This window comes from Microcebus murinus, chromosome 10 (assembly GCF_040939455.1).
Source record: "Microcebus murinus isolate Inina chromosome 10, M.murinus_Inina_mat1.0, whole genome shotgun sequence".
NCBI classification, from domain to species: Eukaryota; Metazoa; Chordata; class Mammalia; order Primates; family Cheirogaleidae; genus Microcebus; species Microcebus murinus.
The window spans coordinates 21,730,265-21,755,579 of NC_134113.1; the positions used below are offsets into that span (position 1 = coordinate 21,730,265).

The window sequence follows — 25,315 nt, forward strand, 5'->3', positions numbered from 1 at the left end:
AGTAGAAAAATGATAGTACACTTCCTTTCCAAACGGCCTGTAGTTCGTTGCTAACAAATGACAGCTCTTTGAGATTGCCCAATCTTGTTACCAAAGAACAATATCCACAAGAGAATGATGCCCTGAGAAATGTCATCCTTCAGTCATCTTCATGACTGGGAAACCAAAGAAAACACCTACTTTACCTCGAATCACAGATGTTTGGATTGCAGAATGATAAACAGAACAAAATCGCCTGACTTCTAAACCCATTGAAATTGTAGATGTTTTTATGTTCACTGATCTCAAAAATAGAGATAATCAAACATGACCCAGTCAAGTAGTCAGGTCACATTCACTAAAGAGCACACCAATCAAGGGGCAGTCACGTCCACTCTGTTTCTCTTGCTATATGTGTAAGATGTAAAATCAAAAAGTTTCATGAATTCATTATGTAAATGAGAAATGATTCCTATATGGTTAAATACTCATTCCAGAACCTGGCAGGCCTGAGTGTACGTCCTGACCCTCATTAACAAGGCGGCTTACTATTATCCTGAGCCTCACAAAAGCAGACAGTGACATGAGGGTGGATAAAACAGGGGACATTTAGAGTTTCTCATTTAAGGAAGAGAATGTTGTCCCGCAACTACTAGTTGCAGGTCTCTGCAAGCCTTTTTATTTTTATATGTAAAATAGGGATAATAATGAAACCTACTTCACAGAGTTGTGAGAATTAAATGAAATAATCCACAGATGCCTGGAAATCATAAGTGCTCAGTAAATATAGCCCATTATTTTTTTAAAAATGGTTCACATTTCCATTACAGTGCCTGAAGTTTTGTAGTTGATTAAAATCTTTATTTGCTTTGGTTTTAAGGCAATAAATGCCTACTCTTGAAGTTTAGAAAATGAATGACCCCTGAACGGATCAATTATTAGTACTGTTGGGAGTTCATCATCATGTTATATATTTCCATAAATACTTTTACTTAAAGAGGCTTCATTCCAACCTATTCACAGACCCTGTGGATGCTGTTACCTTGTTTTAAGACACTGGTTATTCCCTGTGGGAATCTGTGGTTCTTATCCCAGACTAAGTGGGTAACTCACACTCATGGCGGGGCCATTGAAACACCAAAAACTGAAACCCAGTACGTTCATTCAAATGTTATGGTATTAAGCAGCCTGTAAGCCACAAGTTATTTTTATTTATTTGTGGCAAGGAAAAAAACATTGGGATTAAATAAATGAGCGAAAAATCTTGTCATTTAAGGTCAGATGTACTTCATTTAATTTGCATGATTTTCAAAACAAATCTTTGCCAAAGTAAATTTCTCCAACTGCTGGTAGTAGTACAATGGTGACATTGGTAGAAACCGGGGCCGGGATGAGGGGCGTTTGAACCTTATCAAAATCTTACTCAAAATCTTAACCCCGTGACCCTCCAAGTCTACCGGGGGTCGATCGTACCCCTGTGAGAACAGCTGGAACGCAAGTCCAACGCACAAGTTGAGGATTGCTCTGGCTTGTGCTGCGCCGTCAACACGGAGCAGGTTGGTGAGTGGGAAAAAAACCCGCGGTGGTCCCCGGGGTAGAGCAGGACCTGCCTTCCCCCTGCTCGTCCTCCTCTCCCCAGCGGTGGCGGCGGCAGTGACGGTGGCGGCTGCTGCCACCGCTGCTGCCGCTGCCGAGCCGGTCACCTGGGCGCCCGCGGAGCCGCCCGGCTGCTCCCGCGCCGGGGCCTGCCGGTGCGCGCAGGGGCGGCGGAGCGAGATATCCATAGTAACCGAGGATGCGAGGGCCGCCGCGCGGCAGCGAGCGCGGGAGGACGAGGCCCCCGCGCGCCGGCAGCCCGCCGAGCTAGGCGCCCCGCAGCCCCCGCGCCGCGCCCGGCCCGCAGCGCTCCCGCGGCTGGGGTCCGACCGAGCGGTAAGCCCTCCCGGCAACCAGCCGACACCTCCCACCCGCGCGGCCGCCCACCCGGGGAGCGGCGGCAGAACAATGGAGAGCGCCGCCCGCAGCCCTGGAGACGGCGCTCGGGGGAGGACGCGCTGCTGCTGCTGTCGCTGTCGCCCGGCCGGAGCGCGCCGCGTGGGGCCGGGCGCGAGCGAGGGCGCGCGGCGGGGGGCGCGCGGCGGGGGCCGGGGGCGCGCGCGGGCCGGGGAGCTGGCGGGGAGAGCCCGGCGCGGCGCCTCTCCCGCCCCTCCTCGCGCGCTCGCCCGCGCTCGCCGCTCGCGCGCGCTGGGGGCGCCCAGAAAGATGCACGCAGGCGACGGCTAGCGGAGCGCAGCTTCCAGCCACATGTCCGCGTCCTCGGGGGCCGGAGCCCGCCAGCCCTCGCCGATCCCGGCTCGCGGCCAGCCCGCCGCCGCCGCCGTCGCTAGCGCCGAGCGGCTCGGGTGAGTAGCGGCGTGGCGGCGGGCGGCGCGGGGCACGGCTTCCCCCGCGGTCCGCGGCCCCCGCGCGCCGGGATGCGGCTCCGGGAAGTGGAGCCGCGGCTGGGGCAGAGGAAAAGGAAGCCGAGTCGGGAAACCGGGGAGGCTGCGGAAAGCGTCCGCGGGGCGTCTGCTGCAGCCTCGGCCGGCGGTCTCCACGGTGTGGGCTCTTTCCCCACCAAGCCTGTTCTGGTTATTGATTCCCTCACCAGCCCCGTGTTGGGCGCAGTTTCCATTTCCTCTCCTCATCCTTGGGGTTCCGAGGAGTTTGAAGGGTAAATTGCCGGGTGTCTTTCCAAAGGGTTTGACTTTCACGAGTGTGTATTTTCCAGAGGTCATCTATCTGCAACATTAAAAAGCCACGCCAACTGCATGTCAGGTCCAGGTGCGCTTTGCATCTCCTTTAAGGAGTAGCAGGAAGAATAGGGGCTGGAAGGGTCGGTGTTGAGTGTGCTCTCTCCGCTCGTATTTTTTAGACGTTGATTAATCGGAGGGGGACGTGGGCACGGACTTTCCAAGGCTGCGCCTTGGCGAGCAGTAACGGAGCAGCAGAGGCTGCGCTTTGCTGCTTTCGTGAAGGTCGGGTCAGCGTTTTCATTGAAATCCCAATTTTCCGTGCTTGTAAGTTGGATGCAATTTTACTCCAGGCTAAAACTTGCCAAAGCCCAACGAGGTGTCGTTTTTTATAAGGATACTGCCACCGCCACTTTATTTAGTTTTCTTTAAGAAAACCAGCCAAGTATAAACATGAGCCCCTAAAACAAATGGGCAGCTCAGGGAGGCTTTGCATTTTCAGAGATTGGCCAGGAAGGCTAGTCCTCGCTGCAGTTATCATTTCTCCTCTCTGAGCGACTGAGGTGTTAGTTTGAGAAGACTAAACATCCAGTCTCAGTGCTGCTTTCATGCACCAAACGTGTCTTGGTAGATTGCAAGCACGGGAACTTTAGGGTCCTTAATTATTCTTAAACACTTTGGAGGCGCCTCGCTCTGTGAACTCCTGCATCCAGAAAGATAGAACTAAATGAAATAGTGTTGGAGCGGCGACCTGAGGAATTTAGGTACATTGTAAGACTTTTGTTGGCACAAGTTACCAAGGGAGTCTAATTCTCCTCTCCTGGAGTCTTTACAATAGGATAGATTCTCGCATTAAAGTTTGAAACCGGAAGGCAAAGAGAAGAGGAGATTAGAAAACCTCTCAGAGGTTCCTTCCCAACCTGCGGCGTTCTTTGTACTCGGCAGAAGAACTTGTGCAAGGAGATGCCGGTGGTGTCTGGGTTACTTGAGTCCATAGTGTTGACGGCTCTGTGACAGAATAGGCTGCAATGACTGATGCTGGCGTAGTGCCCATGCAGCCTTCTTCAGAAGTGTTCTGTCGTGTCTATCCCGAGTGGTGCTTCGTGTGATGGCAGTGACCCTCTTGGGCTCCGAGGAGAAAGGAGTAACAGAGTACAAATAAATTAAAACAGATGCATGCTTCCTGGGAGACTTAGTGACAGTGTCATAGAAATATTGTTACAGATACCTTTTTTTTTTTTTTTACTTAAGAATGCAGGGCGGAGTATGTTGGAAAAAGAAGTGAAGAATTAAATGTTCGTTGCTCAAGGATGGAAACTTTGTCCTACAGCTGCTAATTGTCAAACTTAATTTTACTGCCTTGGAGTTACTTTACTTGATGCACTTTGGCACTTTTAGTAGAAGCAATTTTTGTCTTAATCAATGATAACAGAGTGACAGTAGATCCATATGTTAGAAATGGGAGGCCCCATATTCTCACAGTGTCCCTAATAGAGACCAGAGAGAGGAAAACAGGGTTTTTCCTCTCCCTGGAGATCGAACCTCCATTAAAATAATTTTGAAATACAGATATAACCTGGAATATTATTTAATAAGATATTTTGGGATAAGTGGTTTTTTAAAAAAAATTCTATATAAGTGCATTTATTTGTCAACAATTTAAAATGATAATCTCTTAAACAGTTATTAACAAGCTAAAAGTTCACAAGTTCACAATTTGTATGCATGAATTGAATTCTAATACATTTGTCTATTAATTTACTGCATGTGGTACATTGATTAGAAATGTTAGGGAATTGCTTTCTTAAAAATTGTAGTCCTGTTTCTTTTAAAGTTACTCTATATATTCTGAATAGGGTACAAATTAGCAGACAGTACATTGTACAGGAAAGGCATTCCTAATAATCATTTATGGTGTTATTCTATTTTAAATATTGGCAGATGTTTTCCAAGTTATTATCAAGTCATTTTCATTGCAATATTCGTTGAATAAGCACTTTTGATCACCATGTGTTTTGAAGCAGGTTTATCCTTTCTCTAAATTAAAGACATGCATGTTCTCTAAATACTACATTGAAATAAATGCTTTAGCATTGTCAGTGTTTATAGCATTGACACAGTCTATAGAAACACCAGGTAGAGTTTACTGATGTCCTCATTTGTGACCAGATGCTGGTGCCATCATATGTCACAGTAATATCCATCAAACTAGTAAATGTCCTGAGAGGAGTAAACAATTAGCAAAATTATGAGATCTGCTTGATTAAAGTCATTAACTTGTATGAGTAAAACGTTTATATTTCTATAGATATATTTGGTTTTTACACATTTTGGATTTTATAGCAGTAACTTAGACTTGGTTAACAATTATGGGTTCCAATACCAATAGTCAAAGTATACAGTCTTCCATAGGCCACCAGTAATTAACAGAAGTGTGAACAGAATCCAAATTTATCAATTGCTACCTGTTTTTTCTTCTGTGGTTAGCAGCCAGTATAGCAAAGCATAAATGTTTGCTATTGAATTTAATAGCAGTATATATCAATAAACTTTGAAAAAATCCTTGTCTGCATATTTCTTTGAGTGAAAGATTATATTAGCTATGTCTTTACTCTTATATTAATGTTTGGTTTCCTTAAAATGGTTGTTTTCAAAGTGCAATACTGTCAATATATTTAATAATTTGCTTGAGAAAGAACATTTTCATGAGTGCATTTATCTTCCCACATAACTGTCAATAATGCATTGTTCCAGAATCTATTTTTATGTATATGTAATTTTCATGTAAAAATTAACCTTTCTTATAATTCTAGTGTGAAACAAAAACTATTCTTGTTCATCTGATTTTCGCTTTCTCTTCATGAAGTCATGAGATAGTTTTTTAAAAGCCAAAATATGATTAAGCTGAGTCATTTTTTTTCCTTTAAAAAAATGTGAGAATATATTGGCTTGTTTAGCTGAAAACCAAAAATTAATTCTCTAAAAATCTTTAGGTTTGGCCAGTATTTCTCAATTCTGATATTTACACAGCAAACTACTTACTGGTAGTTTTCTCATGTGAGAATATGAGGAAATTCAGAGAGCATCTAAACAAAACTTGAGCTGGAAGAAGCAAAAAATGCATGTTCTGATCCCCTCTGATACTAAATATTTTCTAGTGTATTTGTTTTTTTAGGTAAGTCTCAAAACAGTTTTTCTGTAAATGACTTTTGTGGATTCACCTTTTTGGGGTTTGGAATTAGGGTACTAAACTGAAACTACTAACTTTAGGTTGAACCACAAGAACATGCATGCTCTGGAAAATCAATGACTTCATTGAGATTTTCCTAGATACCCAAGTTTACCATATTCTGGCACTTCTGTCACTAGAGTAGCCTCTGAGACACATGGGAAGACTTTGTGGGACTCATTGAGTGCCCCTACCACTGCTTGACTATATGTTTGGATAATACTTGGTTTTGTAGCTCTAGTAACATTGGGCGGAGCTAGGTTTTGTGGCCATTTTAAGACCAAAACTCTTTCTTGGCAAGACAAAATTGTATTTTAAGACTATTTGAGCATCCTGTCACTTTGAAAGCATATTTCAATTAGAATAATTTTTGTAGCCATAATTTTTATGATCTGTTTTTGGTCTTAAGGCTTGAGAATGACTTGCATGTAGTTGTAACTGCAGCCTGTTTTGCGTTGTGTAATATCATAAGTCTCATTTCCCTATGTTTAGAAATCAGGACCATGTTGTAGTTATTTTTCTAGAAATACAAAATGTAACTGTAAAAAGAAGCTGCTTCTCTTTAGCCTCATAATTCATTTCTCTAGAAGAGACTTGCAGACCATATGCAGTATCTCTTGGCTCTTAATACAATTCTTTTTCTGTCTTAACTGTCAACTTTAGTATGAAAATAATTGGTTCAAATTGTTTTCTTACGCTATAGCTTTCCCTCCAGAATGGAAGGTCTGGCATAGCCTCCTATCTCCTAGGGGTTGCTTGGTACTCCTGATATGAATGATGCTATTTATTTCACCCTACTGGTAGATTAGTCATAAAAGCTCATGCCAAACCAAATTTGGGACAAAGCCTCAAATTAGAAATATAAATGTATAGTCCCTCCCATGTTTCAACATTATTTACAAACTGGCTCTCCCTCCTTTCACCTACCCAAAGCTACTCCAGACAGGAACCAAGCTGTCTTGGAGGATAAACTTCGTAGTAGCTAGCAGGAGAAACTCTTCTCTCCCATCTTCTCCTGACCACTCATCTCTGACTTTTTCTTTCCTCTCCTTCACTGCTCTTGGCTCAGATTTTTTTCAAATCATGTGTCCTCTTTAGTACCTTTCCTCATCAGTCCACTCTCTTCCTAATACCTCTAGAAACTCACTCTATTTCCTCTTTTACATTTTTGATACAAACAGTGACTCAAGTCATGACAGATAGGCATTCACGGTGGCTCTAGTGATGTGTCTTTTATCAAAAGAGCCAAAAGCTGTAAATTTTTGAATGAAGTTATACCTAATAAAAAACAGAGATCAGAAACCTCTATAGCCCTGAAAAATGCCCTGAAGTCCCATTCAGGATATCTACAAAAATCTCCACCAACATGAAAGATAAATAATAATTTGTTCCTATCTAGATAAGTTAAAATATTTCTTTTTAATTGTCCAATTTCCCAGTGATAACTCATCATGTTGATTTTCTAGTATTTTTGTTGCAGATATACAGAATTTTAACCCACTATGGGTTCAGTAGACTTCTGTGGGCTAGCCTTGATATCTCATTATTATTTGTACTGTGGCTTATTTGAAAGAACATGCATTCTGAATTCTAGACAGCTGATTTAAAAGGCTACTTTGCAAAGACAGCCCTTCTTTTTAAGCTGAGAAACAATCTCTGTGTGTATTCATTCACTGGAGAAATATTTATTGAATGCCTGCTATCTTCTAGGCACCATTCTTCAAGCAGGAGATAGGATGGTGATCAAGATAGACAAGGTCCCTATTTTCTAGAGCAGATATTCAGTGGGGGAGGATTGACACCAATAAATGGAAAAAGATCATTTCAGATGGTGCTAAGGGCCACAGAGGCCATACAACAGAGCAAAGTGCTGAGAGTGATGTGTGCTACTTTTAGAAAGTTGTTCAGAGATGATCTCCCTGAAAAAGTGTCCCTTCAGCAGAGACCTGAATGATGAGAAGGAACAAGATATACAGAGATGCTCAGGAAAGAGCACTCCAGGCCAAGGGAAGAGCTCATGTAAAAGCCCTCAGAGAGAACAAGTGCAGTGAGAGAACAGAGCAGTCCGGTGTGGCTGGATCCTAATGATCCAGGTCAGCCTTGCTGCTCATGGCAAAGAGTTTGGGTTTTATTCTAAAAACAATGTGAACCATCTGGAGAATTTAAAGCAGATGTGTGATAGCTTTACCTTGGAAAAGAATACACTGGCTGCTGTGTGAAGCCTGGGTAGCACGAGGGCAAGAGTGGACGCAGGGAGACCAGGTAGCAGATTGTGAAAGTGGTCTAGGTGGGAAGTGATAGTGATTTGGCTGCAAAAAAAAAAAAAAGAAGAGATGTAGAAAGATTCAGAATATCAAATTGTTCTGAAAATTTATTTTGAAATTTTTAAAATGTAGGCAAATATAAAGAGCACAATTCTCTGTAGTTCCCACCATCCAGAATACTATCTGTTAATATCTTGATATTTTTAAGGAAAAAAAAATCACTGTATCAATTTTGGAATATTTCTTATATAATCACAATAAATAATTCAGGCGATGCACACAGTACAAAGGTTAAATTTTTAAAATTACTCCAAATCCCACCACCCAGAAATAAGCCCCATTAACATTAGAGTAATACCATTTAAGGCATCTTTCTATGTATATATGCAAGAGGATCAATGCATGAATGCATGGATAGAAAGCAATATTTTATAATGATGGAGTCATACTGCAGATATTATTTTTAAATAAAGAGCATTAAAATTTGTTTTATTGTATTTAACAGCAGAAAAAAAATGGAAGTAAAAACTAAATAATTGTTGAACATCAAATAAATGTCTCCTTACTATAAGTTATTTCCTAAAAAATTTTTCCCCTTACTGTTAAGAAAAATGGTTATGAAAAATGTTGAAAGGTTTGAGCAGGAGTGGATCAAGATTTTGTGGGAAGGTCATACAATTTGGGAGCCCTCGTTAAGAAAATGGAGTATATTTTACAAAAACATGGCAATGTGAGTGCATTGCTGACTCCTTCCAGAGCTTGGGAAAAAGCAGATCATCTGTGTAGGTATAGGGCTTTGAAACTTAACCTTCATTAGCCTTATAGTAAATCTACCTGGGGGTTGGAATCATTATGTTTTTTAAACCACATATTCCAATTTTAAGCACATTAGCTCAATTTCTTGCTGTGGAAGATGGCATTGTTGCCCATCTCCTTTCTTCAGCTAACCATTTTATTTTAATTAATTTATATAGACCATATTTATAACATTTTCTATTCTTTAATCATAATGACTGTGGTTATTTAGTGTAAATTCCTATATTAAAATGGATCCAGTGCCTCCCACTCCTTTATTTGCCTTCTCCATTTCTGACAGTTCTTTAAATCTGAATTGCCTGGATTTCATTGTCAGCCGTGTTTTGTTCTTATTTCAGGAAAGACTCATGGATGCCGCATTTCTGAGTTTCGTTTTTCAATATTTGAGGATGTCTTCCTGTTGCTTTTATAATTGAACTGTATCATGGCTGAGTATAGTATTCTTATGTCATATTTTGCATCCATTTTAATTTTGCAGCCATGACTCTGTTGTTTAATAGCATTTAATTAACTCAGCTGTGCAGTCTGAGGCCACCCTTTGTAGGTGATTTGCTTTCTCTGCCTATATCCCAAAGAATTCTTTATCCACATAGCTAAGTAACATAGCTAGGGTATGTCTAGATGTTGAATGTTTTATGTAAAAATTTCCCACAATACAATGTGCTCCTTAAATTTGCTGATGTTGTATTATATCTCTGAATGTACCTTTTGTCCCACTTCAGGGACCAGCTATCCTTACTTGGGATCATCTTTGTATCTCTTCCATATCTATTAGTTTCTTTATTATATGTTGAAAATCTTCTGTCATTTTCATCTGTATTCACAGTATGTCAATCCCTCTGTGTCAGCAATTCAATTTTCGGAAGTGTCTACTCTGTTGATGTTTCTAATTTGTTTATTCTACAATGATGCTCTCTGGTCCTTAATTTGCTTCCTTAGTTACACAATATCCCTTTTCATCTCATTCAGATTGTTGCATTATCCTGTCTTTAAGCTTCAATTTTCATCGAAATCATTCTTCTACAGTAGGAAGTTTGTGTGAGGATTTTTTTTCTGTTTATTTGAATAAAGTTCTTCTAGATTTAGTTCCTTTATGCTGTGACCCTTTATGTTTTATATTCTTTTCTTTCCTCTCTTCCTCCCTCCCTCCTCTCTCTCCCTCCTTTCCTCCTTCCCCCTTCTCTTTAGAATACTTGCATATCTGCCATGCTATTTCTTTTCACCTTGCTGGTGCTTGGGCAGCTTTGCCCAGACATAATGTGAGTAGTTTCTTAAAGCTCTTCCCACCTTTTGGGGAACCAGTTTGCTTCTTCTTTGAGCAATGTTTTATTGCCCTGATCTATCTACTTTTCTGCAATCTAAAGAAAATGCAGAGGGAGGTAGACAGTTTAGCTCAAGCTGTATGCAGTCTCAGTTAGATTTCCTGGGCTGTGCTTTCTTAGATTATGTCTCCATTACCAGCATTCATTCCACCAAATTGGGGATGGGGGGAGATACCAAGGATAGCCTTTTTATAATTAACAAAGGTTCCATAAGAGCTAGTAGCTACCCTTGAGATAATTTAGGACTTCATGAATTTCCCCAGTATAGTGGCAGCCCTGGAATTTTCAATGCTATTGAATCAGCCGTTTGCTCTTTTTCTCTCGCTTCACATCTCTGTTACTCCTTAGTAGAGACTTAGAGACGGGAAATAGATAAGAATATTGACTGAGTGTGCTTTTTTCTAAAATTAGGATTATTAGCAAAAAATCTCAGAATTTTGTTTACTTCCCTAGGGAATGAGAACAGTGTTAAGAACCAAGCAACATTGTGCCTCCTTATGCTACTCCAGAATCTTCTGTCTCTTTCCTTGGCTGCCAGTTTTGGAAGTTTATTATATTTGTTAATGTTCGTTTCCTTGACTGAGTATTGTTGATACTGTTTTAAAAGTTCTATTTTTTCAAAGATTAATGTTTACTACTTTATCCTCATTTTGTTAGGTATTTAAGAAGGGATGTTCTGTGAAGTAGTTTAAATTCGCCATCTTTTAAGTCAGACTCTGTGATGTATTTTGGGGATAGGACTTATAGATCTTGCTAATGAATTAATGTGAAAGATGAGGGAATGGGAAGAGTTATGGATGACTTCTAAATTTTTGGCCTGAGCAACTGAGTGGATGATGAACAGATTGGGCTACTAGTGGAAGAAGGAAAAAAAAGTTGTATCGTAAGCATTTTAAGTTTGAGAAACTTGACATCCACAAATATCAAGCAAGTGGTTGAGTCTACCAGTCTGAAATTCAGGGACAAGATCAGGGTGCCAGATACACATCTAAGAGGCTATCCGTATAGTATCTAAAGCCATGTGCCTGGATGAGATAATATAGGGAGAGAGAATATAAATATAGGGAAGTGTATAACAAGTATATATACTAATCAAAAAGTATATATGTATGAATTCTTCAGACTCAGAGTCAACTGTTCTAATCCAAAAAATGTCTGAAATCTTTCATACAAATGTTATCAAGTTAATGTTTGGTGTGATGTAGTGAAAAATGTAGCTCAGAGAACATTTTTAAAGATGGGAAATTTTAAATTTCTTGGTGTATATAGTAATACTACTAAAGTGTTACCTTTTGGAGATAATTTTAGACTTGCTTTAGCTATTAGTACATAAATGATATAAGTTCAAAGGTGATAAAGATTTGATTTTAAGCAAATAGCTATAAATTATTAGTTATGAACACTCAATTTTTTCTGCTTTCAAAGTGAATCTACATATATGTTTTCATTTATTTATTTTTTATTTTAACATATTATGGGGATACAAATATTTAGCTTACATATATTGCCTTTGCCCCACCCGGGTCAGAGCTTCAAGTGTGTCCATCCCCCAGACAGTGCACACTGAACCCATTAGGTGTGTATATACCCATCCCTTCCTCCCCCCACACCTGCCCAACATCTCATGGATGTTACTACTATATGAGCACATAACTGTTGATCAGTTAATACCAATTTGATGGTGAGTGCATGTAGTGCTTGTTTTTCCATTATACATTTGTATTTAGTACACAACTTTGCAATTAAAATACAGCTTTGGCTCATAGAAAATGTACATTGTGCATTTTATTTTATTTTATTTTTTCTTTACATTGTGCATTTTAAAGCACTGCCGTATTTTGAGGTAATGTGTTTAGTGAAAACATTATTCTGGAAATCAGAAAACAGATTCTAGATCCAACACTGCCAATAATAGTTACAATAGTAAAAAGTAACCATATCAAACACATATACTCCTTTCAATGTGACAGGCATTGTTCAAAGCACTTCAGACTTTTACTTTTTTAGGAAGTTGTATAGTTGCACAGCTTTCAGCTACTTAATCTCTCTTGACTTTAGGCTCTTGATTTGTAAAGCCAATCTTCCCTCTAACTTTCAAATTCATCATAACTTATCTTAAATTGTAAAATTTTATCAGGAAACTTAAAAATGTTTTCATGATCTTAATTTACCAAAGCAAATGGAAACAGACCCTGTTATAGTTGGGGGGACAATGAAGCGTCACATAACAAAAGCAACCCAGCATAAGGAGTAAATTATGGACATTTTGGTCCAAGAGGGCTGTGTTACAAACATATCTTCCCTCATGCTTTCGCTCCTGCTGTTTCAAATCCTATCCTTGGTTCCAGGTCTTTAAAGTAACTACAGAAGTATTCCAGCCCTTCCTCGAACTTCCACTGTCTTTGTGCCTTGTGTTTTGGTATTTGCATACACATGCTGTATTCTCTATGAGACTATAAGCTGCTTGAGGACAGGGACAATAACCTTTATGACATTGTGACATTGTCTACCACAATGCCTTGAACATCACAGGCACGTCATCATTTTTAAAAGTCAGTTGTGTGTGTGTGTGTGTGTGTGTGTGTGTGTGTGTGTGTATATATATATATACAGAGTAAATATATATATATGTACAGAGTAAATATAGCAAATGCAATTCAGGCTTCTCTATGTAAAGTGAAATAATTGCACTCAAACTAAAAGCATAGTATTGTATCAAAATACACTGAATCGAGGCATGAGTCCGGGTTCCGTTGCCTACCTGATTGTGTGATTTTTCAGAGGCCACTCTCTAATTTCAGTTCCCTGTCAGTGATATGGCAGTATCCACACGTGTGTCCCCTAGGTTAGGGAGCTGTGAGTATTGAATGAGATAATGTATGCAAAGTACTTCTTTAAAAGAAAAAACACCACAACCATATGAAACATTTCTATTTCTCTCAAGCAAGATGGGAGGGGAGCCCATGACCAATTACCTTCAATCAGTTGTCAGAAACATTAGAGTTTGTGATCTGCCACCTTCTCCTAAAACCCACACCCCAAAGCCAGCAGACTGTTTTCCTTTCTCCCATTGATTTTGAATAAATCTGACTTATGTAGCACATTTAGTACAGATTACTTCTCAAATCAAAAAAGATGGGCTTAGTAGCGAGAATGAGTAAAAACCAATGAAAACAATGTGCTAGATTCTAAATACTTCATTTCCAGCTTAGTTCTTCCTTAATGAGGCTTCTTTATATTAATTCCATGCAATAATTTGAAGAGCTTTTTTGAATCGTGTCTCTGCCTGCACCGTAAACGAATATAGATGAAAACATCACACACTGAGTCAACACAGGAGTGCTGTGTAAGCAGTGGGTCTGGGTTCCTGTGAAGACCTCGTTGAGCACAGCTGCATCTGCCCACAAAACAATCTCTGCTTGTTGCCGTGGCGGACGTGCGCCTCACTCCCATGTGACCAGGAGCACGCGGCCCCGGCCAGCCAGCCTGCCTCGCACACCGGAAGGAATTATTTTCAGACTGGGACTTGAAGATTGTCCATGTGCCAAATTTGGGCCCTCAGAAGTCAAATTATATAATTGCCCCAATCACCTGTTGCTTTTTTTTAAGAGAGATTTTTATGCACAATCTTGGAATCCAGATTTTTAGCAAAATTGAAACAGAATTTAAATTAGCTGGCAAGCCAGATTCCCCCAGATGTTATAAATTTTAATGCATTACACTGTAAAATAAAATATAAGAAGTAATTTGGGATCTCTTACAGTGAACTAATTACTCAGAACAGTGTTATTGTTTTTAAACAAGTAAGCATCACCCTTTTAATCAACAGGAGTCAGTACATAACATCTTGTTGGAATGCCTTTGTCTGTGAGACAGTACAAATAAAAAATAAGTAATGGTGGTGGTCTTTTTAAAATTAGAACTGTATAGAACATTGTTGTTCATGACCAGCTCAAGTAATTGCTCTAAATATTGACAGTTTTCATTACTGCATGGTATTTCAAAATGTGGGCCAGAGATGCATCTAAAATCGTTAGCAGTTGTACCTTAATATATACTTTGGCTTAATTAACATCAATGTGGAATTTTATGATCATTCTCTCTACCTAAAAAATAAGGATTTTTTTTTTTTTTTTTTTTGCTGTATGGCAGTTACTTGCCCAGTTGCTAGGTAACAAGGCAGAGCTCTATAGCTTTATCTGAATACGCAGCAGATGATTTTTTAGTGACAATTATTTATATCCAATATATTAAAGTATTCATATCAATAATGATCAACAGACTGCTGATTTGCTTACTCTGCATTCTTGAGACAGTACGCAGTAATTCACAAAGCTAGTTTTTTTTCTAATCTTTTTTTTTTTGTGTGTGTGTGTGAGACAGAGTCTCACTCTGTCGCCCTGGGTAGAGTGCAGTGGCATCATCATAGCTCACCGCAACCTCAAACTCTTGGGCCATAGCAATCCTCCTGCTTCAGCCTCCTGAGGAGCTGGGACTACAGGTGTGCACCACCACGCCCAGCGAATTTTTCTATTTTTAGTAGAGACGGGGTCTCACTCTTGCTCATGCTGGTCTGGAACTCCTGAGCTCGAGCAATCCTCCTGCGTCCACCTCCCAGAGTGGTAGGATTACTGGCGTGAGCCACCGCACCCAGCCTTTTCTAATCATTTTTAAAAGCAATTATTAATCTTTGCTACTAAGAATGATCAATTTACTAGCAAAGCAGCAACAGCTAGATTGTTTATTTGACAATTCTTCTAACTGGCTGATCATATTCAAAAGCATTACATCATCTGGAAAGGGATGTTTTGTTTTCCATGGTATGCATTTAAATGTTATAAAGTTTGATTTTTTTGAAAATTGATATTACTCTTTGTATCACTAACCATTTCTAATACTATAATTGTTCAAGAGCTGTAGCCCTACACCTATAGATAACGGTTGATTTAGAAGGTATTCTTGTTTTAAAACAGTAACAGAATTTATTGTTTTATTTTTTGTCTTTTAGTACAGAGCTCAGAATCACAGCAGCATAACACCAATGTTATATAATCAGCAATGGTATCTTGTTAGAGATTTTTAAACAAAAGTTACCATGAAAGAAGAAATAGGCAACTCAAGTATTATAACAGTGAATTTTCATAGTAAGGAAAGGGAAAAAAATCTCTTCCCACTGATTCTGGAATTTCTTCATAATATTTGCCTTTGATAAGATGTATTCATTTATTTCAGTGCTTCTTCATATATACCAGGAATCATGTGAAGGATATACTTACTCCATATTCATTTTCTTCCCATCATTTATGTTGGTAAATCTATATCATTATTAAATAGACTTCATGCACTAAATCACTAAATTAATAGTTATTTGTCACAGTATTTTTTAAATAAAAAGTCAAAATGGTGGTTCATACTGTAATGGAAAAATGTTATCTATTTGCCATTGCACTTGCGTGGTAGATTGGCTGCGATTAGTCTGTAATTAGAAATTATAGTACGATTTCCTTTATAACATAAGAAATAACACAATATGTAATGTTGGCATTCAGGTTAGTGTTCTTAAAAGATCTAGTTTATAGGACACTAGCATAAGAAAAATCTTGGAGAATATTTGTTCGGAAAGTATTTTTCAGTGACAGCAGAAAAAATGTATTCTGTACAATCAGAAAACACAGAGACAAAGATGAGTTATTACCTGTCTGTTGGATGAACTCAGGATAACCCTGTCATTACCAGTCAGCATCCCAGGAAGCTAGTTTATATAGAAAATAGTTTAATATGGAAAATTGCACTTTAATGATATCTACTAATTAAATGCCTACATTTAATAAAATACCATTTTCATTGCCTGGAAAGCTTTAAAAGCCACCTGGAATGATTGAATTACTCTACATTTCTGTAGTCTTGAGTAAACCACAGGCAAGCATGTATTTTATTCACTGTGGACTGAAGGACTGCAAAATTTACAAGACAATTTAACAATAATTTATTTGACTCTTATTAGTGTTTGGTTATCAATGTGGCATTTAAATACCAAACATAAAATGAAAATCAGCCCTCTTTTTCTCCACTTTCTGTATTATTTGTAATGACATACAGGTTTGCCTCATTTTTACAAAATATGTTGCTAATCAAATCATCATTTATTATAATTTTTTTTTAACTTTTTGGGCAGGGAGTCAAAGCAGGTGTCTGTCTACCATTTAAAATTTTTTCTTTCTTTATAATTTAGAATTCACTGTAAGATTTTTCTGTTTTTTTTCTCTCTCTCTCAGTAATTATGAAGGGGAAAACTGTATTTATACAAAACTTTTTAGGAACCTGTCCGTCTTGTGAAGCTGGATATACTTGTGCATTCCAGTTAACGTCGATATATAATTTTATTTCCGATTTGCATAATGTTACCAAAACCCGGCTCCATGTGACTGCTACTTTCCTTTGTATTAGCACTCTTATTTTAGGCACTTGTTATTTGAACAGACTTTCATGACATGTGTCTTTTGTTGTTTTTGCTAAATTATTTTAAATGAGTTTAACAGGGATGTTTTTTCTCTTGATACCTGAGCCAATCTCCCATGGAGAAACTAGGTAATCCTAAATATGAGCTGTTACCGTCTTACTTTTAGTCTTTACTTACTTAAGAAAGGGCTCTGTGGCCATGGGAGACAAAACTTAAAGGTTTGATTTAATAGCTATCAGAAGGTCAGCATCCCAGGGATGTGAACACTGCCTTCTCCAGAGCCCTGGAGATGGTTCTGTTTTGTATCGTTAACATAGATTTGATACTTTTAATCATTATTTTTCATACTGTGCAAAAGAGAGAAATGCCAAAGAATCTCAGCATTCAACTCCCTTTTTGCTTCTTTAGGCATCATGGAAATCTTTGCTGATGGTGAGAATATTTAACCATATCAGAAGCAAATGTCATTTCTCATTGAAAAAAATGATTCGAATCGTGTGTGGAGGTGGGGTGGGGGGGGGATATGTATGTCAATATGAAAATTCCAAGAGAATTTATTTGTCCTATGCTCAGTGTGACTGAATGCCTAAGCATAATTATCCATACTATGTGGCATTTTATTTAAACATTATTTTTATGGCACTTTTTCTCAGAAGACCTGCAGACAGTGTTAAAGAATTTTCAATTAAGGTTTCTCAAATGTCACAAAAACATGAGAATAGAAACTGAAGCTGAAGAGGAGGAAAAAATCCAGAAGCAGGAGAGATACATAAAGTAAAATGAGGAAGAGCAAACCAAAAGATTACATTTTTCCAGCATGTCAATGTTATAAGTTGCCGCATTTCTTCAGAGGAATGGCAAGCAAGAGTGAGGATGAGACTTCTTATCAGACTTGGATTACATCTTAGCTCCACGACTTATTAACTGTGTGTGGTTTTGGGAAGATTACTAAACCGAACCTCTTCAAGACATCTTGCTCGTCTGTAAAATGGTGATGATGTCTACCTTGGACAGTTATTCTGAGGACTAAAGCTTAGAAGAGAGGTAGATGGATAGCCCTCTTATCCACAGCAGGTGCTCAATAAATGCTAGCTTTTATTTAATGAAGGTTCCTGCACTTAGTACAGACCTTCTTTCATCTGGAGTCCCCAAAGGTTAATACAGCACTAGAGTTAAGACTGTGAGTGATGCTTCCAAACCAAACAGATCTAAAAAATTATAACCAGGACAAGAACTTACAGCCCAAAGCAAGGCCAGAGCAGCTGAATATGGCCTCACAGGTTGTCTTCTGCACAACTCCAGGGGGCGCCACTGACACAGATAAAACATGCAGTATGATTCCCCCCTTTCATTAGATCTGCTTTGTTAGCTTCTCTGCATTAAAGAAGCTTCAGAATCAAGGCATTAGAATGTTTGTTTTGTTCCAAAACTACTTAGGTTTTGAAACTCCCTTTGAGTAACAGGGGACAAGCAAAATTAGTCCCCCATATGAACCATCATCCCTTAAAGGGGCACTCTGGCCAACGGTAGACTGGTTGAAGAGGAGAATTATTGGTCATCATATCAATTAGGTCCTCTTCATGCCTCCCGGCTGTTTGTTTCATTGATTTTGTTTCCCCCAAGTGACATTAACCACTTGTTTTAAGGAAAGCCCCAGAAGTGTTTGTGCCTCCAGCCTTCCTGCCTTCCTGCTCTCCTGTTCTGCTTCTCCATGTGTTTGTCGCCCATCTGTGACGGATGTATTAGACATGGAGCTGCAGCGGCAAACAAGGCAGGGTCCTCGCCCTCAGGGAGCTTCCTCCCTGGCGAGGGAGAAGAGGATAAGCAATTTTTTTTTTTTTTTTTTTTGAGACAGAGTCTCACTTTATTGCCCAGGCTAGAGTGAGTGCCGTGGCGTCAGCCTGGCTCACAGCAACCTCAAACTCCTGGGCTCAGCGATCCTACTGCTTCAGCCTCCCAAGTAGCTGGGACTACAGGCATGTGCCACCATGCCCGGCTAATTTTTTGTATATATATTTTTAGTTGGTCAATTAGTTTCTTTCTATTTTTGGTAGAGACGGGGTCTCGCTCAGGCTGGTTTCGAACTCCTGACCTTGAGCGATCCGCCCGCCTCGGCCTCCCAAAGTGCTAGGATTACAGGCGTGAGCCACCGCGCCCGGCCCGAGGATAAGCAATTTTGTCATCAACAAAACCCTCTGTTGGCTTTCTCGGAGTTTAGGCAATGGGGCTTTTTAAGCGTTCACGAGTAGGACAAGATATCGGGCTAACCAGATGGAGTTATTTTTTCGTCTTTTATAAAATAACTTTTTTTCCTCCTTTTTACACACATAGTCCATCCTCATTATAGAAAGAAATTGGAAAATATAGAGAGCAAAAAGAATAATTTGCTATCCCTCTCTATGAGATAAGATTTTAATGTGTATCCTTCTAGATTTTTATATATTCAATTTTAATTAAACCTTTAGAGTATATTGTATATACTCAAGCCATTTTGGAGAAGAAAATAAAAGAGTGGGTGACAGATTTGGTTCCTCTAGTAGACTGTGAGCTATTTAAAGGCAGGGACTGAGTCTTCCACATCCTTCATGTTTGCAGTGAGGCCTGGTGTATTTATGTTCAGTAAATACACACAGAATAAGTGGTTTGGGGGAATAAGGGATGAGTTTGTGATTAAATGGCTATATTCCTGTTTTTCTCACTGAAAAATTTATGATTAAAAAAAAAAAAACTGTTACCACATTAGCAAGTATGACAGTTGCTAGATTCTTCTTGATAAAGATAAGGATAATTGGGACAATTCTTCAAGGGTGACTTCCTGTCCATAGCTTGAATCCTTTCAAAACTGGAATTCTTCCAGATCGTAAACAAGCAAACAAAACCCAAACTATTCCCCCAAAACAGAACACAGCAACACAACAAACCTTGATCATTCTTACAAAAGAGATAATATTTTCTGTTTGTGACTTTATTAATTCATGCATGCTTGCCACGTATAAATCATGGAAGGAAAAGGAAGAAAGCTAATTTGGTTTTCTTCTGCCACCAGTTTTTACTTACTGAGTATTCAACCTGCTGTACCACCTGAGTAATGGGTCAAGAAGTATCTCTTCAAGTTGATTTAAAATAAGCATCAACTAATGTTGTTTTCCTATTATTTCTGGAAATAACGGAAGATGACACCTCAACTCCTTGGGCATAGTTTCCGTTGACACTGCCCATCTCTTAGACCTCTCTGTCCAGTAGCTCTTTAGTCACAGGAGGGACTCATTAGGTTGTAAGTAGACTGCAATTCATTGTCCTCGTAGATGCCTATCACTTAACTACTTTGTGTTTTTATGAGTTACTGAGACCCCAACTGGCCCCATTAGATTGGCTGTGTTGCTATTCTGGTTAATTACATGTCATCTAATTGCATAATTTAGCTATATATGCATACTGACCTGAAGCCAAGTGCTTTTCTTTATTGTGCAATTACTCTGAATAAACTCACCGTGAAAATAGAATTTAAATACCTGGTAGAAAATGCTGCTTCTAAAAGGTTGTTTTTGGCTTTTTTAAAATGCTTTGATGCATTTTTAAAGAAAGTAGTCTAAAAATATCATGTGATTTCTACCTGTACCCTAAGGCCATTAGCTATTATTTTCTGTAATTGCCCTTGTCTTCAATTTATTTCATTAAAAAGTTTGGTATCCCCATAGTTACTGGCTACAGAGGTCTTTCCACACATTCTTGATCGTTTTAGTCCATTCCGAAGATGCTCCCTATTGTCAGAGGAAATCCAAAGATCAACCATCTTAGCCTTTCAGGCTTTGGATTAGTGTTCTCTTCCATGGGAATTCAACAAATTCAATTCAGCACATAATTTGAGTTCTTAATCTGGGCCAGGCATGACGCCAGGATCCCAGAATACAGAGATGTGTAAGGCCTGTTATGTGGGAGAGGAACTAGCACGTCCCAGACAGACACCAATGCCCCTTGTTATCTGTCCACTTATGTGATAGATGACAAGGTGTGTTGGAGGCACCAAGGTGGCATGCTGAGCTCGACCTAGAGAGGTCACAGTTCAGATGCCTTCAAGGATGATCAAGGGTTCACCAGGAAAACCCGAGAAGAGGATGAGAGGAAAAGGTGCTTTTAGTGTTCAGTTAGAGGAAACGGCACTTACGAAAGCGTGGGGGCACACACCATGTGGTGCCCGTGGGAACCACCAGTAATGCAGTATGTGGAGAGTGAGGAAGAGAAGAGACACGAGGCTGTTAGACATCAGCCTTCTAGCAATGGGAAGCCACTGTAGGGACTATATGCAGAGGTGCGGTGTAATTATATTTGTAGATGGGATGAGTCACTTTAGTGTAACCTGCATTTCTCATCCTCTGCTAAGTTGTTCGTGCTTAGAGAGCAGCCCATCCTTCAGTTTTTACTATAGTTCCTACAGGGCTCTACCTAAATGATAGCCTTTTCAGGCTGGGTACAGTGGCTCACACCTGCAATCCTAGCTCTTTGGGAGGCCAGGAGTTCCAGACCAGCCTGGGCAACATACTGAGACACTCTTTCTACAAAACATTAAAAAAAAAAAAAAAATTAGCCAGGCATGGTGGCATATGCCTGTAGTCCCAGCTAGTTGGGAGGCTGAGGTGGAAGGATAGCTTGAGCCCAAGAGTTCCAGGCTGCAGTGAGCTGTGATTGTGCCACTACACTCCAGGCTGGGAAACAGAGTGAGACCCTGTCTCTAAAAAAATAAAATAAAATCTAAGAATAAATTATAGCATTTATTCTAGGCCAGATGAACTGAGGAAGGCTAAATTTAAGAGCCACAGGCTAGTGCAGTTACCCCCTGGCTTCTTACAGCAATGTTTAGGTTGTATCATCACCATAGTACTTATGTAGGTCATTTCTACCTCATATACACCATCCACAAAACCAATGCACTTTTGATCACAAACCCAGACTTGCCAGCAGGTGCAGTCCCTGGGTATGCTGATGGCCTGGGTCCATTTATTCATATACCTGAGTGTCTACTATGTGTCCCAGGCCAGCAACATAGAGGCATAGAACAGATCCTGCCTCCCACCATTTACACATGGAATATAATCTTCAATGAATGCCATGGTAGAGAAACTAAACAGAAAAGAGCAGAAAGAAAGAGACCAGGAAGGCTTCCTTCAGGAGGTGGCACCTGCGTGGAGTTGTGGCGGAGGAAGCGAGGAGGTGTGGACAGGCAGAAAGACAACAGAGCTGCCAAGAGCCGGAAGCGCTTCGAGCCAGAGTGCAGAAAAGGAAGAGCAAGTTGGGAAGAGAAGATGCTGAGGAGGTCAGAAGGGACCAGGTCCTCAAGGGCTTGGACGCCATGCCTCGGCTCGTGTCGAAGGGCACGGGGAGCGTTTTAAACAGGGAGCATGTACGTGGTCAGCTTTGCAGAGAGATTGTTCTGACAGCACAGAGAGTGGATGGAAGAGAGACCAGTGGAGACAAGGCACCGGAAGCGATGAGGGCTGGAACCAAGTTAGCATCTACAGAACAGAGGCAAAGCTAGGTCTAAACAAGGCTGGCGATTCAGTGGCTGTGGAGGCGAATCAAAGGGCGAAGTTGAGGATGAGGAAAGCCAGTCCACAGTTCACAGACGGACACCGCTGTTGTCATAGGGACCCAACACTTGTGGCCAGATTCGAATGCCACACTGCAGTCACAGCAAGAGATGCCTTCTCCTTGACTCACTTCTATATTCTTGTCCAAAATCAAACTCCTTTTTAAGCCCTATGAAACCCCGCAGAATTTTTTTTATCTCTTTTGTAACATTTTGCCTTCATTTGTTTAAGGGATTATTTTATTTTTAACTTGGAAAAGAGATTCCTGAAAGCAGCAGCAGGTAGCAAACCTTCAGTGGTTCTCGGGTCCTCTTAGAATCCGTCCTGACTGCAAGGGAGAAGGTTCATTTATCCAGAAATAGTTGCAGCAGAGCCGGGTCTCCTTGAGAACCAGAAAAAGAGCAAGACAGCATCTCAGAGAGGGCTGTGGGGGAGTTGTCCCTGCCCCGGGATAGTTGTTTTATGGTTTTATTGCCCAACTTGAAGGTTAAAATTCATAAACAATAAAATTCAAAGACTAGCAAACGTCAGCCCTTTTGAACCTAAAAATTACTTTGGGGCAAGGTATATAATGTGTCCTCATTATAACATGGTGTAAGTTATTAAAATCTCTATTTTAACTGTCACTATGTATTACAGTTCCAGTTTATAGCAGAGAACTTCTCCTAGGTACTTTTCGGTGTTATTAATTTCTAGTTTTCTTTCTCCTTTTATGTATGCATGTTTGCAAATATTCTTCCAAATATATTTACTTTTCTAAATTTAAATATATTTGTTAGCTTGCATTTTTCTCTATATTCAGGTTTTCTTAACCAAGTTTCTAGTCCCTTCATTCAATAAATCTCTAGGTTTCTTGTCTGCCGCTCTCATTCTTCCTTTTTTTGCAGATCATTAAAAAGAACGTTCCTATCCGCCCCAAACAGCAGGCACCGTAGTGTCACCTCTGAAACACCTTCCTCCCAACAATACTGATTGTCATGTATTATTGTTACCCTTCATTTATTATCTCGTTGGTCCATGTTCAAGCCAAAGTCACTTAGTTTTGTGAAGGAAATTGTGTGAGATGTTCTTCCAACTGCTCTAATAAAATTCAAATATGTCACATCTGCTGCACTCCCTTAAACTAGTAATCTTGTAATTCCATCAGAAACGCAATCAAATTTGGTGTGCTGTTTTTTTTTTCCTTCATAAAGCTCAGCTTCTTATTGCTTTTGGGTTTATTCCCTCTAGATGTTAACAGGTTTTTATTGCTCTCACAATATTGCAAACGTGCCAATTTATGATTTCCAGGGTCACTTTCATTGTTTGAAAATCAGGGCTCTTTCTTTCCTTTTGCCTCATTTTGTGGTGCCTAAATATCTGGATTCCTATTGATTCTTATGTGTCTTATATTAGCCAGATTCATTATTTATAGAGGACCGTAGTCAACGTGAAAAGAGGCAGAGAATGGCCCGTTTTCTGAAGCCATCTTTTCACACCTTTTCCAAGTCATCCTGACTCCGTCATCACCTTCTTAACTGGCCAGCAGGCCTCTGCTCCCTTCCAGGGTTCTGTGATTTATAACATCCTTTCCCTGTATATGAGCCATTAGCATTAGCTCATCTGCTTTTGCTGCCCTTTGGAAGCGAGCACCCACATGGTTCATTTTTATTTGCTTGTTTCCATTGTAAAGTTATTTTTACCTCCAGGACAATGACGATCTTTTTCAATGGCCCATGGAGCATTCGTTGAATCTTTGGTTCTTTTCTTTTTTTCTTTCTTTTTTTTTTAATTTTAGTATATTATGGGGGTACAAGTGTTAAGGTTACGTATATTGCCCATGCCCCCTTCCCCCCTCGAGTAAGAGCCTCAAGTATGACCATCCCCCAAATGTTACACATTTCACTCATTGTGTTTGTATATACCCATCCTCTCCTCCCCCTCCCACCTGCCCGACACCCGATAAATGTTATTCCTATATGTCCACTGAGGTGTTGATCCGTTAATACCAATTTGCTGGTGAGTACATGTGGTGTTTGTTTTTCCATTCTTGAGATACTTCACTTAGTAGAATGGGTTCCAGCTCTATCCAGGAAAATACAAGAGGTGCTATATCACCATTGTTTCTTAAAGCTGAGTAGTACTCCATGGTATACATATACCACATTTTATTAATCCACTCATGAATTGATGGGCACTTGGGTTGTTTCCACAACTTTGCAATTGTGAATTGTGCTGCTATAAACATTCGAGTGCAGGTCTCTTTTTGATAAAGTGACTTTTGATCTTTTGGGTAGATGCCCAGTAGTGGAATTGCTGGATCAAATGGTAGATCTACTTGTATCACTTTAAGGTATCACCATATTGCTTTCCACAAAGGTTGCACTAGTTTGCAGTCCCACCAGCAGTATGGGAGTGTTCCTATCTCTCCACATCCACACCAACATTTATGGTTTGGGGACTTTTTGATAAATGCCATTCTCATTGGAGTTAAGTAATATCCCATTGAATCTTTGGTTCTTGAGCTTCATGGCGAGGGCATTGTTTTTAAGTTGGGTGCTCTAGGACCTGTCTTGGAGCAGTTGCCCTGTGGTTCCTTTCCTCAAGCCAGCATTTGTCCAACCAAGTCTGCACCGGATTACAACCATTTCAGATCATAGAGGTCTTTGCTTCTAACTTTTACACTCTCATCCTCAGTTACTTTCTTCCCTGTTAATAAATTCATCAGTAGGCACTTTTCTTTCTGTAGATCTTATTATACTTTTTTAAGCTTTGTATTACTTAATACTTTTCTTCCTCAATAAACAAATATGACCAACTATCCTGAAAACTGTGTTGGAGACTTAATTACTGACAGGCTTATTCCAGGAGGAGTGGAGATCTTTTCATTCTCTTCATTCATTCACTCATTCAACAAACATTTAATGAATAGCTCCTAGGTGTCAAATA

General features: G+C 39.8%; 1 protein-coding gene across 19 annotated transcripts in view; it reads left to right on the plus strand.

The window, feature by feature from the left end:
• ANKS1B (ankyrin repeat and sterile alpha motif domain containing 1B) overlaps positions 1–25,315 on the plus strand; it is a 1,022,908-nt gene that overhangs the window by 874,314 nt on the left and 123,279 nt on the right. For 7 of the 19 annotated variants that reach the window (XM_076007866.1, XM_076007863.1, XM_012787614.2 and 4 more), the window contains exon 1: positions 2,213–2,381. The exons of 11 other annotated variants lie outside the window; for them this stretch is intronic. The gene's annotated coding sequence lies outside the window, so the exon portion shown is untranslated. Of the gene's footprint in view, positions 1–1,786; positions 1,912–2,212; positions 2,382–25,315 lie in introns of those variants that run through there. One more of the 19 variants, XM_076007869.1, reaches the window with a different exon arrangement.